This window comes from Periplaneta americana, chromosome 15 (genome assembly GCF_040183065.1).
Source record: "Periplaneta americana isolate PAMFEO1 chromosome 15, P.americana_PAMFEO1_priV1, whole genome shotgun sequence".
NCBI lineage: Eukaryota > Metazoa > Arthropoda > Insecta > Blattodea > Blattidae > Periplaneta > Periplaneta americana.
In genome coordinates, this window is record NC_091131.1 from 181,502,471 (window position 1) to 181,521,483 (window position 19,013).

Below are 19,013 nucleotides of genomic sequence, written 5' to 3' on the forward strand. Positions count from 1 at the left end.
TTCAATCCACACCAACTTTCTTTAGGATTCCGAACAGCTTATTCCAATCCACTCTGTCAAAAGCCTTTTCTAAGTCCACAAATGCTATGTACACTTCTTTATTCTTCTCCAGGTATCTTTCGCCGATTGTTCCAATTGCATCTCTCGTATTTTTCCCTTCCTGAAGCCAAACTGCTCTTCTTCCAACTGTTATTCCATCTTAGAATATAAACGTCGATTCAGTATTCTTATCAGAATCTTCGCCGATTGCGATATCAGGCTAATAGTCCTGAACTCATTACATTTCTTGGAATTATTTTTCTTCTGGATTGGAAGCAACATTGTCTCCATAAAATCTTCAGATCATTGACCGTTTTCATACATTTCGTTGCATAATAATAGCGTTTCCTTTTTATCTTCACCCAAGCATTTCACTAATTCAAGGTGGATTCCATCATCTCCTGTTACTTTTCCATCCTTAATTTTCTTTAGCGCTAGTTTAGCTCTTCCCTTAAAATAAGAAATCCTTTTTCGTCATATGATACGGCTTCTTCGTCCTCTATAGCTAAGTCATATGGACCATTCCCTGTCTCATATAACTCTTCTACATATTTCGTCCATCTGTTTAGTATTCCTGGTTTGTCTGTTATTTAATTTCCGATGTCGTCCTCTATCAACCACATGGAATTCCTGTTCTTGTTTGTGAAATCCAAACTTTTACTTGGCGTTACATTGAATCATATCTTCCTTTTCTCTACATATCCTTTATTTCTTCACATTTATCTTTCATCCAGTTTTCCTTTGCTTTATCAGTTTCTCTTCTTATTCGTTGTTAAGCTTCCTGTAGTTTCTTCTATCTTCTTTTGTGTAGATGTTTTTCCATTTCTCCCTTTCCTCCATCTTCTTCCACATTTTCCCAAGATTTCTTAATTCTCACACTTTCTGCGTATGCTATAGTTTCTTCTGCTGTTGTCTATATGCAGCTTTTAGATGAGTCCAGTACTCATTACTATTCTCAGGTGTGGATTCTAATGTAGTAGTTTTCTCTTGAAAATCTGCTTCAAATTTTCTTCTGTCCTCTTCGTTCTCCGGTGTTGCATGTTGAATTTCTTCGTCACTTGTCTTCCTCTTACCTTCTTCAAACGAATATCTACTTCGCCTATTAGCAGGACATGATCGAGTTAATATCCGCGCCTGGTAAAGTCTTCGCATTTTTAAGCAAATTTGGAATATTTCCTGTATCAATATATAGTCTGTTTGATATCTGCTTTCGTCCCTTGAGCATGTCCCTGTGTAATTTCTTCGTTTACGTTATTGGATTAATATATTTCCAACAATCGTTGCATTTCTTTTACAGAAATTCACCAGATATTCTCCTTTATCATTTCTTTTTCCCAATCCATATTTTCCAACAGTTCTTCCATCTTGTCCCCCTCCTATTACTGCGTTCCAGTCGCCCATTAGGATTACGCATGCTCCCTTCTCCTTCTCAACTATCCCTTCTATCTTGTCATAGCGTTCTTCCACTTCCTCGTCTGCTAATCCACTACGTGGCATGTAAACTTTAACTAGCAGTAAATCCATTTCTTCCCTTGTAGTCTCACCATTATCATCCGGTCATCTACATAACGCAATGATATCACTTTATTTTTTACACGAGGTCCCAGTAATACACCAAGACCATGACTTCCTTTGCACTCACCGTTTGAATAAAACAACCTAAATTCATCACTCACCAACTCACCACTATTTTCCCACCTCACTTCTGGTATTCCCATCACATCTACTTTGTTTCTTCTCATTTCTTCCTTCAAGTTTTCCAACTTAACTGCTTGCACAAGAGTCCTTACAGTCCATGTTCCAACCCTTTCTATCTCTGTTGGGTTGTTGTCCTTCCACAGCATCCCCCTCTAATTGGGAGAGTTGAGGTCCGGAAAGACTCATCATGCAATGTTTGCAGTATTTCTTGGGAAAGATAAATGCGGTAGCTTCCCGTTGCTTTCCGCACACCACTCTCTCTTTCGCATCTTAAAAGATCCCAGGGGCCCCAGCGTGGAGGTAAGGAGAGTGGATTTGACTAATTAGGCCCTCCGGACTTCACCGAAATTCACCTCAAGGGTTAAATATCAGTTATATCAGAGTTTTTGACCCGATCAGAGACCGGGAATTCCAATTAGCCTTTGCCCCCATAACCACATTATAGCCCCTTATTTACACCACGCCGACCTCTGTTGCGCAGAACAATGTATACTGGAGAGTACCGCATTCTTTTGATCCGGCAAATGACGACGCGGCGGCCATATTTACCCTTCCGGAGACTTAGTATAATGCAAGACGTGCGTAGGAACACAGGTTTCTAGTGTGCTATTCCATTCTTATTTTGAAGAATGCCGTGTTGTTGTGCGGTCAATGTGTAATCAATTGGCGTTATACAAAATTAGCATTTGGTCAGAAACAAGAGGAGGAATATACGTCTATGATTAATTTTCTCAACGACATAATATTTTCACTGCGGGCTAGAGCAAGGAGATGCACATCACCTTTACTTTTTAACTTCGCTCTACAATATTCCATTAGGAAAGTCCAGGATAACAGAGAGGGTTTGTAATTAAACGGGTTATATCAGCTGCTTGTCTATGCGGATGACGTGAATATGTTAGGAGAAAATCCACAAGCTATTAGGGAAAACGCGGGAATTTTACTGAAAGCAAGTAAAGCAATAGGTTTGGAAGTAAATCCCGAAAAGATAAAGTATATGATTGTCTCATGACCAGAATATTATACGAAATGGAAATATAAAAATTGGAAATTTATCCTTTGAAGAGGTGGAAAAATTCATATATCTTGCAGCATCAGTAACAAATATAAATGACACTTGGGAGGAAATTAAACGCAGAATAAATATGGGAAATGTCTGTTATTATTCGGCTGAGAAGATTTTGTCATCTAGTCTACAATAAAAAAAATCTGAAAGTTAGAATTTATAACAGTTATATTACCGGTTGTTCTGTATGGTTGTGAAACTTGGACTCTCACTTTAGAGAGATTAAAGGTATTTGAGAATAAGGTAATTAGGAAAATATTTGGGGCTAAGAGGGATGAAATTACAGGAGAATAGAGAAAGTTACACAACACAGAACTGCACGCATTGTATTCTTCACCTGACATAATTAGGAACATTAAATTAGATGTTTGAGATGGGCAGGGCATGTAGCACGTATGGGTGAATCCAGAAATGCATATAGAGTGTTAGTTGGGAAGCCGGAGGGAAAAAGACCTTTGGGAAGGCCGAGACGTAGATGGGAAAGTAATATTAAAATGGATTTGAGGGAGGTGGAATATGATGATAGAAAATGGATTAATCTTGCTCAGGATAGGGACCTATGGCGCGCTTATGTGAGGGCGGCAGTGAACCTCCGGGTTCCTTAAAAGCCAGTAAGTAAGTAATGACATAATTTTTGTAATTGAAAACATAAAGATAGACAAAAGCGGACGTTGGAAACCATTCCAAACTGGTATAATATTGGTAAAAAAAACAGTTCTTGATTTTCAAGAAAGATGTCTCAATGAAGCGAACTTCAAATATCTTATGGTAGATAGATGCACGCAGGATACGTTAGAAAATTTATTTTCTACTGTGCGTTCCATAAATCCAATCCCGGACGTAACAGAATTCAAAACTGCATTACGATTTCTCCGTTGTTCTCAAAAAACGAAGCATGGAAATTACGCAGTTTGCGATTCTGAACAATTAGTTGAGTTTCTAGGTACAGATGTAAGTAAACCCGAAACAGAAAGGTCTAGTGAAGATGAATGTGAGCAAAAGGAAATTGAGGCTAGATTGTAATTTAACTGAAGATAGAAATATTGACTTGAGTGAACAACAAGCTCTTTACTGTTTGTTGGGATCAAAATAAAACAAAGTAAGTTACGTAGTAAGCTATTTGTGAAAACTGTTTTCCATCTCTAATAACTGATAACAGGGATTAATCTATAAATTTTATTAGCACATTAGTGACTCTCAAGTCGTACAAGGAAATGTCACTTGTATACCCTTGTAAATTCGTGTTTGGTATAATTCTAAATGCAGGAAAATGTGAAACGTTGGTAGAAAAAGAGTTGACACTAAAGGATTTGAAGTCTTTATTCATTAACACTTCAACTCTTACGTTCCAAACTTGTTATAATATATTTGAAAAAGTCTTATCATTGTATTTTAGGACTAGAAGATATTTATTGTTAAGAAAGTTGTCTGTTATAGCAAATGCACTACAACAATCTGTTAACGTGGCAGTCGAAATGTTGGTATGAGAATTGCAGTAGAAAATTGCTGATGTTATTCTTATTGAAATAACATATTAAATAATAAAGTGCTATCTCTAATGAGTCATTTCACTAATGACAATAACGTTTATTAATCCTTGTCTCCGGTATTCAATAAACCACAACAACATGTATGAAATCGCCTTTAGTTACCTTCCTTCCAGCATTGCTGCTTACGCTTCTGTGCCGAGCAAGGAGTAAATATGGCCGCGGCTTATATGCGTGCCGATTGACGTCACTGCTATAATTATAACGAGATTAGCTCACTTTAATTGATTTTGGCATGCCGAGCACTTTTTCCAGGTGATTGGAGTGACATCTTCTCCCCCTATAGCCTATACAAGTGTACAGGCTAATTATAATATCAAGATTGTCTTTATCAGGATTTTTCTCCCTTGAACATGGTGGAGATTTGAAATTATTAATATAATTCCAGTCAGATATGCACCACTTCAGTGATGGGTTACCATTTTGGCCAATGAAATTGGACAGAATGATATCGAATGTATTAGCATTCAATAATTATAGTAAATATCGGTCGATTATACTAACCATGGCAGTAGAGCTCAGTGCAGGCCTACTCTATAAAGATTAATGAAATCAGTGGATTGTTAGAGTTAGTCCAGTAGAGACAGTGTCATTGTTGAAAATAGCTGTAGATTATTTTCTTTGTTTTTATTACGATTGGTTTTAAATCAGTAACTGCTACTGATCTACAGATATATTATGATTTCTGCATAATTATTACCGATTTTTTTTCTTTTTACAGAAGATCCTTGAAACGCAGCTTCTAGCTGCTGTCATCGACGCGATCGTAAGTAACTCCTTAATTTACAATATATAAATCTTTAATAGTTGTATCACTGTATTTCCATATGCAAATTATTCATTGAAAAAAAAAATAGAAAATAGATTTAGCTTCAGAACAGAGATGCTGATATCAGTTTTTAATTGTACCGGGTGTCGTAGGGCAAATCGGAAGTCTTGAAGTAGTGAATGTTGAATATTTATAATATTGATACTACAGTCTTTGTTTCAGACGGAAAAAGCATTACTGTAAAATATGTTCAAATTTATTGGCTTCCTCATGAGCCTTACAGTTGTGGATACGAGAATGGAAAGTTGCTAAACATTGTCGTTCGCTTAAAGCCTTGGTTTTTCTGAACCGACGCATGCGACGTGCGAGATGCGAAGCCCGCCTCGCACAAATCCGGACTACATGAGGGACAGTGAGTGGTTTCTATGGCTGCGATCTGCACAGGTTGGCAGAGAGGCCTCGCGGCGTCGTCTCGGACCGAATTGCGCGGCCGGATTTGTGCGAGGCTTCAGCAAATGGCTTTGGATCTAGAGGGAAGAAACAATGGTGGCTGGTAAAGAAAAGTTGTAAATTCACGGCTTTTCACTCCTTAAATTTAAAGGAATTCACAACTTTTCGATGATTGGTTGTATCTCCCTATTCAGGTGAGAAAAAGAGGAGGTGAGAAGGGTAGCCTACTCGTCGGAGTCGTTACAAATACCTGTTCTACTTGACCAATCAACATTAGATTGCAAAGAGCGGAATATAAAATACGTAAGATATGAAAAACGAACCTGAGGGTTCACAAGAACGGATATCTGAAGAAAATACTAACGTATCTAGAAAACAATTGAAATTGGATAGCCTAGGTAGAGTATAAAAAGACAGTCTACTGATGGCAAATACTGTGCATGTAGCAGTGAACCCGTATTAATTCACTGACAGTGTTCTTCCCAACGGCAGATCCTTCACTGCAAATCTAGCGTTATTCAATCTTCCATATTTTATGCCTTCCTCTTATTCTCCACATAGGTTTCAAATATCTTATATTGTGTATCATCTGGTAATTACTTCTGCTCCGAACTTCTTTTCCCGTTCACAATTCCTTCCAGTGCATCTTTCAGTAGGTAGCTTCTTCTCAGCCTGACCCAACCAATCTGTTATCTGTTTACAGCAGGGATGTTAAATCGCCTGTATTACGTGCTCATACTACAAGCATTACAAATCCAACAAGATTCACTTTTCAGCAAGATAAAGTGCAATCATCGCTCTTAAGGAAATGTTTTGCAGGTTCTTGAGAGCACGCAGTGCAGGCGCTTTGAAATCCCTGGTTTACAGCTTTTTAAATGAGTCCAGTACTCATTATAATTTTTAGGTGTGGATTCTAATTTAGTGGCTTTCTCTTGAAAACTTGCTTCAAATTTTCTTCTTTCTCTTCGTTCTCCAGTTTATCTATATCCAATTTCGTCACAAGAAAAATATTAGAATTAAATACATATAGCGTTGACAAATAGTCTGATGAAGATATCACTGTCTTCTCCACTAACAATGCAGGATAATTTTGGCTTATTCTTTCAAAAGTGGCAAGACGGCGAATTTCATTGGACATAACAAGCGCTCAGCAACTGATTCACGCGAACTCGCAGCGTGAGAAACCACAAGCTTCTCAGCTCATTGCGAAAATGGTACGCAGCGCCGGGGTTGGTTTTTCTGAACCGACGCACGCGAGGTGCGAGGCCCGCCTCGCACAAATCTGGACTACACTAGAGATAGTGAGTGGTTTCTACAGCTGCAAGATGCGCGGTATGCGCAGCGTCGCAATGAGGTCTCGCTGCGTCGCCTCGTACAGATTCGTCCGGCCTAATTTGTGCGAGGCGCGCACTGTAAGGCTTTAGCAAATAGCTTTGCAGCTAGAGGGCAGAAACAATGGTGGGTTGTATAGGAGAAACGTAGAGAGGATTATGTTTACATTGCTTAATTGTAAATGAATTCGGTGAATGGTTTTATCTTCGTCATAGGTGAAAAAAGGAGAGTGAGAAGTTGAAGATCAATATGAGAGTTCACATAAACAGATAAATGAAGAAAATAATGAAGTTTATAGGAAAATAAAATTATTCATAGCTAAATTTTAAATGTTGAACACTGGCAGCTGTTAACGAAAACGTAATTAAAGAAAGGAAGTTGGAATTAAGCCATTTTTTTAACAATATTAGCACCTATATTAGCATTTCTATATGCTTCTTGCCAAGAAAAACCACTGAAAATAACTACTGTATCATCCCCATATGAATATATAGATCCATTAAATTTTTCTAAATATATATTTAGCAGATCGTTAACATATATTAGAAATAAAATGTGTCCCAAATTTGTTCCTTGCGGTACACCTATATCAATATATTTGTATTCACTAAATTGATCTTCAATTTCGGTCATTTGCCTTCTGTTACTAAAATATGATTGAAATAATTTAAAAACTATACCTCTAACTCCAATAGTATGTAGTTTGTCCAAAAGTAAATTATGATTGATAGTGTCAAAAGTTTCCGTAGATCCAAGAAAATACCCAATACCAAATATGTTCACCCTGTTCATATTATGCTTCGGGTCTCTGCACATACATCTTTTATCATATTTTTTTACCCTTATAGTCACTTACTTACTTACTTTCTTACTTACTTACTGGCTTTTAAGGAACCCGGAGGTTCATTGCCGCCCTCACATAAGCCCGCCATTGGTCCCTATCCTGAGCAAGATTAATCCAGTCTCTATCATCATATCCCACCTCCCTCAAATCCATTTTAATATTATCCTCCCATCTACGTCTCGGCCTTCCCAAAGGTCTTTTTCCCTCCGGCCTCCCAACTAATACTCTATATGCATTTCTGGATTCGCCCATACGTGCTACATGCCCTGGCCATCTCAAACGTCTGGATTTAATGTTCCTAATTATGTCAGGTGAAGAATACAATGCGTGCAGTTCTGTGTTGTGTAACTTTCTCCATTCTCCTGTAACTTCATCTCTCTTAGCCCCAAATATTTTCCTAAGCACCTTATTCTCAAACACCCTTAACCTATGTTCCTCTCTCAAAGTGAGAGTCCAAGTTTCACAACCATAAAGAACAACCGGTAATATAACTGTTTTATAAATTCTAACTTTCAGATTTTTTGACAGCAGACTGGATGATAAAAGCGTCTCAACCGAATAATAACACGCATTTCCCATATTTATTCTGTGTTTAATTTCCTCCCGAATATAATTTATATTTGTTACTGTTGCTCCAAGATATTTGAACTTCTCCACCTCTTCAAAAGATAAATTTCCAATTTTTATATTTCCATTTCGTACAATATTCTGGTCACGAGACATAATCATATACTTTGTCTTTTCGGGATTTACTTCCAAACGTATCTCTTTACTTGCTTCCAGTAAAATTCCCGTGTTTTCCCTAATTGTTTGTGGATTTTCTCCTAACATATTCACGTCATCCGCATAGACAAGTAGAGCCCGGACGAGAAGTTATGGCACCGGCGCGAGAGATGCATTTTAAATCGTTTGCTTGGACTCGCCCTCACAGTAAACTGGAGGGGTGTTGGGTTAGTTGGTTACTAGCATTCCGAGTGTTCAGATCGTTCTGCTACTACCGCTATTGCTAATACTGAAAACATTCTCCTTATGACCGCCCTCATTATGGCATTGTCTAAGGTGTGAAATCATAGAGTAGTTCATAGTCAAGGACATCAAATAGCATACAATGTATGGAAATTCATGTCAGAAGAGGCTGTAAACGGAATACCAATTCCATTGAAAAGCGTGTGTGCAAGAGTACTGGCTGCCACTGGTATTTCAAAGAGAACCTTGGCAAGAATCAGGAAAGAAGGGGAAAATATTGAGGCAGGAACAGCAGATCTTTCTCCAGCCCGGAAAAATCACAGCCGAAGAAGAAGATTGTTGCAGCTGTAGACAGTTTTGATGAGGAAGTCATAAGAAGACTCATCTATAATTTCTACGCTACGCATAAGCAGAGGCCGACTCTGCAATCGCTTCGTCCAAGAATGGATATCAGTGTATGATTATGTGAAGAAAGTAGAGAAAATTACATTGAAATTGAGCACGTGATGGACAGTATTTTTAGAACATTTCCATAAACTTAGGGACATCTGATTCCAGCACAGATCAGTCGTCTGATTCGGACGGAGAATAAGAATATAAAGATGGAATAGCGGGCGTAATTCCATTAGGTACCTTCGGACTCTTGAGTAGGAAAGTGGTGATACTAAGGTAAGACGAATGTTTTTAGAAAGAGATGAAACGGATATGCCTGCCGCTCTGAGCTTGAGAACCGTAACCCTAACAACCCCCACTCCTCTACCCTGCTGGCCGGCAATTTAAAACTTCGCGCATGTTGGTGCCATAACATCTCGTCTCAGCTCTAGCTGATGTAACCCGTTCAATTCCAAGCCCTCTCTGTTATCCTGGACTTTCCTAATGGCATACTCTAGAGCAAAGTTAAAAAGTAAAGATGATACTGCATCTCCTTGCTTTAGCCCGCAGTGAATTGGAAACGCATCTGACAGAAACTGACCTATACGAACTCTGCTGTAAGTTTCACTGAGACACATTTTAATTGATCGAACTAGTTTCTTGGGAATACCAAATTCAATAAGAATATCATATAAAACTTCTCTCTTAACCGAGTCGTATGCCTTTTTGAAATCTATGAATAACATGCACTGTACCCTTATACTCCCATTTTTTCTCCATTATCTGTCGAATACAAAATATCTGGTCAATAGTTGATCTATTACGCCTAAAACCACATTGATGATCCCCAATAATTTCATCTACATATGGAGTTAATCTTCTTAAAAGAATATTGGACAAAATTTTGTACGACGTTAACAAAAGTGATATTCCTCGAAAGTTACTACAGTTAGTCTTGTCCCCCTTCTTAAAGATAGGTACGATTATGGACTCCTTCCATTGCTCTGGTACAATCTCCTTACCAAACAAAATAAATATAATGTCACTTCGCTGAAAGTAACTTAGACACCAATTATATACGTAGCTTTATTTTTATTTGTGATGTTCTTTTTACGGCAGTTGTATTCATCTTCATGTTGTATCTTACTTTGTCCATCATTCATTGATGTCTAAGTCATTTTTATAGTGAAGTAGAACGATATTAATCTTGCTTGGTAAATGACTATAAGGGTAAAAAAATTCTTATATTGAAACTAAAAGTATATATTTAGTGTAGTATACTATACTCCAGGATCCAGGAGGCTATTGCACATGGTACTAAAATGATTACAATTTTGTACTCATCAAACAATAATAAAATGAAATAGTGTTACTATTTGTAAAGAAATAACTTGAAGCATTCTTACTGAGCGAGAGCAATGTGATTGGTAATAACTCATCAACAGCGTTTTCATAATTTTTAGCTTTTTGAAAGTCTCCAAAATTGATAGATGACTGTCCTGATTGCACATCACTTCATTATTGTTGCAATTGCAATTAACCATTGTTCCTGTGGTACTTTCTCCTTTATGTTGCGAGATATTACTATAATCATGAGCTGCGAATATATTCATCATATGCTTGGAGTCTTTAATAGGGGTACCAGCAGCGGCATAGAGTGACTTGTGAAAGGAGTAAAGCAACTGTGATATTTATTATTATTATTATTATTATTATTATTATTATTATTATTATTATTATTATTATTATTTTCATCATCATCATCAATAGCAGAATGGGTGTATACTGTCTCATAAACCTTGCCTTATCGTTTATACTTCAGTTCGCTCATCCGATTTTTCACTACAAACTTGTCAAATCAACATGAAAAGAGGGCCGGAATTGTTTCCGAGCAGAGTTTTCTCGGTGGTTATCAGCGCAAGTAATGACAACCTCTACTGAATCCGTGAATTTATAATACACTGACAATGAAGAAAGGAGAAGAGCGTTCATTTTATGCAGTAATAGTTAACATCATTCTGCATAAGGTACGGCGTACACTTAGGATAGCTTTAATACTTTCATGACTTGTAAAGTTCGAGCACACTGTTCCCTCTATCAGGGCCAGACAAACAACAATAAACTCATTGTTCGAAGAATTCATTCGTAGTTTTCTGTCCAAGGGCAGATCTTCCACTGCAAACCCAGCATTCTCCAATCTTTCCTATTTTCTGCCTTCCTCTTTGTCTCCGCATACGATCCATATATCAAATCTTCTTCTGCGCCGAATAATTATCCAGTTCACTATTTTTTCCAGTGCATCCTTCAGTACGCAGTTTCTTCTCAACTAGTAACCCAACCAATTCCTTTTTCTCATCCTGAACAGTTCTTTCAAAACATTTCCATCCTTCTCCATTTACACATTTCAAATGCTTCTAGTCGCTTCTCTTCACTTCGTCGTAATGTTCATGTTTCTGCCCCGTACGATGCAACACTCGATACAAAGCACTTCACTACACTTTATAACAGATGTCTTTGGAGCAGACCATAACTAGGATCTCGATGCATCTCATGTTATCGCTGCGCTCCCATTGGTGGCGAGTCATTACTTAGCTAGAGCGTTGTAGACACTAGTGCGTGCATATCCTGGTTACGAGGCGTATTCAGAGACGCAGTTCTATTGCGTCTAGCGTTGTATGAGCAGACGACAACTAGTGACTGATGCAACAAGGTATGTTCAAAGACATTACTTTAATTTTCACTTTTCGTTGTATGAACGTAGTCGGTCACTTAATTCATACACAGACATTCAGTATCGTGTGAACCGCGCTCTGTTGCATTGGTTATATCTGCTCCAAAGACATCTGGTGTAGAGTGTGTCTCTTCCTTGGTTCTTTTTCCAGAGATTCGCACAAGATGCTCCTTTTTCTATTAAAAGCTTCCTTTGCCATTGCTATCCTCCTTTTGACTTCCTGGTAGCAGTTCCTGTTACTGTTTATGGTACATCCCAAGTATTTGAAGCTGTTAACTTGCTCTAATTCTTCATTTAGAATTCGTACTCTTACCTTCTTTATTTTTCTTCCGATAACAATAGGATTCGTCTTTGCATTTATCTTCATCCCATATTGCTCATTTAGCTCCAGTAGCATATCCTTTAGGGGAGAGTCGGGTAGTATCGGACATCGGGTAATATCGGACAGTGAGTTTCTTTCATCTACCACACGATGATAGTACCTGATTGACATGGTTACGTTTCTGTGATGTCGCATAGAGAAACGTAACCATGTCATTCAGGTACTACCATATGGTGGCAGATGAAAGAAACGCACTGTCCGATATTACCCGATGTTCGATACTACCCGACTCTCCCCTAATATCGTTTCCTCTTTTGCTACTAACGACATATCAGCTGCAAATCTTATGCACTTTCTCGTAATTATTACACCTGCCATGTTCTGAAAGGACAGTTTTCCACTAAATTTTCCAAATAAATGTTTAAGAGTTTAGGTGATAACGGGAATCCTTGACTACTCCTCTCTATTTCACCTCCTTCTGACATTTCTTTTGCTATTGTTTGGAGAAATGAGATCAAAATAATTTTCATAATTTTGCGAAAATTCTGCGTCAAGAAGAGGACATTTTTATTGGCAGAAGTGTTTAGAGTTAAGAATATTAAGAAAGAAGAGCTGCTGAATATTACTAAATATCTCGGTAATGTTAAGGAAAATCATGTCAATTATTTCGCAATAGAAGCGACTGTATATTTTTTTTCTATCTTCGCCATTCATGCTGTCAAGGCTCATTCTTTTCGATCGAGAACAACTTCTAGGTCGAGAATATTTTCCGTTTTATTTCACACTTTGTCAAAGTTTTCCCTTAAATATTGTAATGGCATTAGAAATCGGCCAGTTTGTAATTGTAGAATCTAATATTGACCTGTTTAGTTTGAAGAATACTGATGAGCATTGCTAAGTGAGGAAAAGCTTTCCAGCAGGAAATTGAAATCGAAATCATTTCGAAGACTAAGAAGACCATGAGCAGAGCAAATAGTATCTTGATGTCACAGGAATATAATTAACAAGACATTTAATTCCATCTTTCCATCAATGAACAGATTGGACAGCACGACTCTGATACTGTCAACCAGGGGCGGCTTTAGGGGTACTGCCATGGCACTGCATAAACGAAATATAATTAAATCTGATTTTTAATTGTACATTCAGAGCGCTATAAGATCAGAAATATTATTAAAATATGGATGTATCATTGAATGATTCCAGCAGAACTATCGCGTCGCGCTGCTGAATGGCTGTACATATCTTTGTCATTCGAGCATGCGCAGAAGTGTTTTGGAATCCATTCTATACTCTATAACAATAATACTGGAAAGCTTGCCTGTTTCAAAGACGTAGTTATATATCTAGACACACAATTGGCGCTGATGCCGTGTACAAATTTGAAATCTCTCGCGCAGGTTCGCGCGACGCCATGTCTTGGGAGTAGAAGCACTTTGTCAAACGTCAACACATGGAGATTCACGTGTTCATTTGTGTTGTTTACTTTCAATAGAGTGTTGATTTGTGTTGTCTACTTTTAATAGTGCATTAAAGTTAAAGTTAACAGCAAGTTTAGTCTTTAGCATTGATGGAGTGCATTAATAGTCATTTCTAATAATAAAATTAGTGTATTTTAAAAATGCGTAATATCTTCGAAGCGTGAATGTGTTCCTACAACTTAGAGATGCACGTTCCTAACGTGTAGATGTTATTAATTGAATTTAATTGGGTGACTAGTGCCATTCTTTATGGTGAATTCGTGCACAACGTTTAATTGTACGTATACGTACAAGGAAGGATCTGGAAGCACTTTATCAACACATGGAGATTCACGTGTTCATTTGTGTTTACTTTTAATAGTGTGTTAATTTGTGTTATTTTTTTATAGTGCATTAAAGTTAAAGTTAATAGGAAGTTCAGTTTTTTAGTCAGTGACGGAGCACATTAATAGTGGTTTCTAACAATTAGTGTATTTTAAAAATGCGTAATATCTTCGAAGTGTGAATGTGTTCCTACAACTTAGAGATGCACGTTGCTAACGTGTAGGTTTGTTATTGTTTAATAAGTTCTACGCCTAAGTAGTAAATTTGAGTGTGCCGTTCACTATTGTGAATTCGTGTGCAGCGTTTAATTGTACATACACGTACAAGAAAGGATCTAGAATTTCTCTGCACAAGTAAGTACAGTAATATAATTACCGTACAATTTATTTCTTGCTTGCTTAGCCTAGTTGGACATGTACCGAGATAATAGCTATAGACGAAGACGAATATCTAACTCAAAAAAGCGTTGTTCTGAATATTAGGTTTTCAAAATACCGCTAATAAACTTATTTAAACTTATAACTTAGTGCTACTAAATACTAATTCAAAATTTGTTTGACAGAGTAATTAATGCCTGTAAAGTATATTTTATAGTCCTACTACTGCTATGATAATAAGCTAATGAATGGTACTTACGCCAATATTTTCAAAATAAAACAATAGGCTTACATATTTTTTACAGGTATGGAAGCAGAGATATTAATATTTTTAAACGTGTTAAATTGACCATAATGACCATATATACATAAAGATCAGATATCACCATACACCTAAAAGTTGTAACATGAATTTACATAAATTTGTAAGAAATTTAAGGAAGTCCATCTTATTAATTAAGAATCAATAGGTAAGCTCTTATTCTGTACACTAGTCCTAAAATTCATATAGCCTATTAGTGTTCAAGTACCTATATTTGACGGAGTAATTCCTGCATGTAAAGTTTATTTTATATTACTATGATAATAAGCTAATGAATGGTATTTATATCTTAAAACTAGAACATTAGTGTACATGTTTTTATTTGACAGATGTATTATACTATACAATATGAAAGCAGATCAAATTGTTCGTTTCTCCTCTACATCAAAGGAAACATATGTACAGCTGTCAAAAGAAAAAGTGGCCGCTCTCCTGACGCAAAGTTCCCTTCGGGTATCTTCGCTACAATTCGGAGACAGGCGATGTTACATGTTGTTGGACCACGTTGCCTGATATCTACAGTTATAATTGAAGTATTCTGTGTGTTATTCGACAGCGTAATGGTAGCGTTCAGGCCTCTTATTCATAAGGTCCTGCGTTCGACTACAACCACGTGCTTTTTATGTTCTTTTTTGTTCTGTTTTTGAGAGAGACAAACTATACATAATGGCTCCTTTCTCTTTTACGATTATTTTAGTAATTAACATCAGGTTCATTAATATATTATGCCATGACTTTATCATTATGATATTGTGGCTGCAAATGGAAAGAAAAAAGATTTTATTCTCAATAAAAATATCTTTCGTGGCATAAACATAACAAATTTACTGGCGTCGGCCTTAAAACATTCAAACAATTAAGCGTTCAAAAAACAAAACAAAAAGCCACAATTCAATATTTAGTCTATCTTCCTCTTATCTCGATCATCTTGCAGTCGAGTGGGCATGGAATTGACTAGTCTTTGCAAATAGCGACTGTTTTTAGACACGATATTCCAGGCATTTTGAACATACATACATAAGTGTTCTGTCCATGGGCAGGCCTTTCACTGCAAACCCAGCAATCTCCAATCTTTCCTATTTTCTGCCTTCCTCTTAGTCTCCGCATATGATCCACATATCCTAATGTCGTCTATTATTCTTTTCAACCAGAGACCCAACCAGTTACTTTTTATCTTTCTAATCAGTTTCAGCATCATTCTTTCTTCACTCACTTTTTCAAACACAATTTTATTTCTTATTCTATCTGTCCACTTCACACGCACCGTTCTTCTCCACATCCACATTTCAAATGTTTCAATTCGTTTCTCTTCATTTCGTCGTAATGTCCATTTCCTTCCCCATATAATGCCACACTCCACACAAAGCACTTCACTAGTCCCTTGCTTAGTTCTTTTTCCAGAGGTCCGCAGAAGATCCTTCTTCTTCTTCTATTAAAAGCTTCCTTTGTTCATGTTTGCAGTTTTTCTTGGGAAGGATAGACCTAAATGCGGTAAAATCCCGTTGATTTCCGCACACCACTATCTCTTTCGCATCTTATTAAATTCCAGGGGGCCCAAGCGTGGAGATGAGGAGAGTGGATTTGACTAATTGGGCCCTCCGGACTTCACCGAAAGTCACGGCAAGGGTTAAATATTAATTCTATCAGGATGTTTGACCCTATTAGAGATCGGGAAATCTCAATTAGCCTTTGCCCCCCGCATCCTGGACTAGCTTCTACGAATCATCAGAAAATCTTAGAGTGTGATTGGGCCAATTTTTCCGAAAATGTTTCCACATTTTTGCCCTCGTAGCTCAGCGGACGAACGTCGGAATTTAGATGTCAACGTCTCAGGTTCAATTCCTCGTTACTCCTTTTCATTTTATTGTGGTTCAAGATAGTATAATGTAATAATACAAAAAGAAACACTAATACCAGTATTATGCAACTGGATTTTTCCAAACCTAATATTAAATTTATGTTATTTATATCGCTAAAGAACGATTACAATATAAATAACTTGAATATTATTTATACAGTATCACTAAAGAACGATAACACAATATAAATGATAAATATGGGTTTGTTTAATTAATATAAGATATTATATAATACGTATTTAATTATCTAAATAAAATAACCTATTTTACAATGAAATATGTTTATTTGTGTTATAATAATTATCTACATAAAATGCAGATTATTTATATTGCGAAAGAACAATAACAATATAAATAACTTGAATATTATTTTATAATGCTAATGAAGGAAAGTAATATAAATGATAACTTGAATATTATTTATATCGCTAAAGAACGATAACAATATGAAAAACGTGAATATTATTCATATCGGAATTTCACAGATTTATTACAGATGTATTTAAGAAATTGTAGAAGAATACTAATTAGTAACAGTGTCCTATTTATTCTTCTTGGAGCCAAATTTGTAACTTTTAAAAGTGTGGTTACTATGTTGAAGTGTATGTGTAGCAACGGATGCTTGATTTGTTATGTATGTGAGTCAGTTATGGGATGCTTGATGTCGTCGCAATGTCGTAATTATAGTTTGATTGTGTTTGTGTGACTATTGTGTATTAATTTATGATGTATGGTACGGGAAGCTGCATATTTGCGTTATAGAAGTGTTACGTATGTGTGTTGTTAATGTTTTTGTATGTTTCAAATTGATACCTGATATTTGTTTTGCAATCGCAATGCCTAATTTACGGATTGTTTATGTTTTGTTTACATCGCGTAAGCTAATTTAATTTTCTTTTCCATTTCTCTTTATGCTTATCTTTTTTGTGTATAAAACTATAGCCCTAACATACATATGTAAAATAGGGCTAACCCCCATTGGAGATACAATAATAATAATTATTATTCATATCGTTATAAAACGATAACAGAATACAAATGATGACTTGAATTTTATTCATATCTCTAAAGAACGATAACAAAATATAAATAACGTGATATCCATCAAGAACGATAACTGGATATAAATGATAATTTGAATATCATTTACATCGCTAAAGAACGATTAAAAAATAAAATGAAAACTTGAAGAAGGCGCGAACCCAGAACCTTTGAATCATTAAACAAGCACTCTACCGCTGGTCTGCGAGGAGCAGATATGGAACACTTTCATAGTTCCGGAACTACTTGTAAAAGCACATGCATCGTGTAACATCGCCGCGACCCGAAGTGGACTTTGAAAATATTCGCTGTTCACGAGTGCGGCCACTTTTTTTTTGACAGCTGTACATAGTAGGATATATATTGTTTTATGTAATGGACAATACATAGCTGGCAGTGTTTTACGAATAACAGGTAATAGACTACTAATACATAACTTTATTTTCACCCGAACTGGCTTACAATATGCATTTGTATTTTTATTCGCTCTAAAATGATGTCAAATAACTACAACGTCTTTGATAATTATCAAATTGTTTCCGTCATCTTTCTTTTCACGTCATACTAACGGTAACTTGAATTATGTCCACAACGTAGTCGCTTTAAATCTCAACAGGATTTTGTTTCATTTAGTTACTCCGATTGGTTTATAAAATATAAAAAAAAACATATTATTTTAAACCTTAAACATTGCATATGCGGATGTCTGCTAGCCGGCGCTCTCCCCAAACATGGCGGCGGGCGCAAGCTTCAATTTGTCCCGACTCTAAACTTCTGCGCAGCCTCGGCTGTAGGGGCTCGGCCTGTTTAACATTGCAAGTGGCGGCGAAAAGTGACTTGTGCTGCTATCTAGCGGATTGGATTTTTTATACAATTCTTGCGGCGTGCTACGTCAGGACAAACGGAGAAGTGTTCATCTGATGTCAATAAAAAATGCAAATCAATAGTTTTATTTAGAGTCACAATGTTCACAACATTTTAAATTAAAAAGAAGTTACACAGTTATTGGAATAGAAATGAAATGAAACAATTCTCGTATTTTCAAATGTAATTATGGTTTAGTTGTGCATGAATTTAGAAACTTTCATACATTGCGTATTTCGTCTCTTAGCTAATGGTTATCCATTTTATTATTGATGTAACAATTTATTTGCACACTGGAATATTTTTCAGTGAAGATACTGGCACAGTCGCTGCTTTAAGGATGAAGCCTGTATCTTGTATTTCATCTTTTACATCAAGCAGATGCGATTTTAAAATTTCTACAGGCATTGCATCTTTTGATAGAAAATAACTTATACGTAGTTTGCTTTAAAATTTTGCACATTCCTCGAATAATAAAATCTGAAATTTTTACGTCAGTTGAAGTTTGTTGATTATGCCTGTCTATACCTAATTCAATGAATCCCTCAAGTGTCTGTTTCAGCATTGTAAGTTATATTTTCCTTGAAATACATTTTATCATCAACAATA

The 19,013-nt window shown here is 36.5% G+C and overlaps 1 long non-coding RNA gene across 1 annotated transcript in view; it reads left to right on the top strand.

Annotated features, from left to right (window-relative positions):
- Positions 1-19,013, top strand: part of LOC138715701 (uncharacterized) — a 48,190-nt gene that overhangs the window by 3,333 nt on the left and 25,844 nt on the right. The window contains exon 2 of the long non-coding RNA XR_011336555.1: positions 5,072-5,116. This is a non-coding gene — a long non-coding RNA (uncharacterized lncRNA). The remainder of the gene's footprint in view (positions 1-5,071; positions 5,117-19,013) is intronic.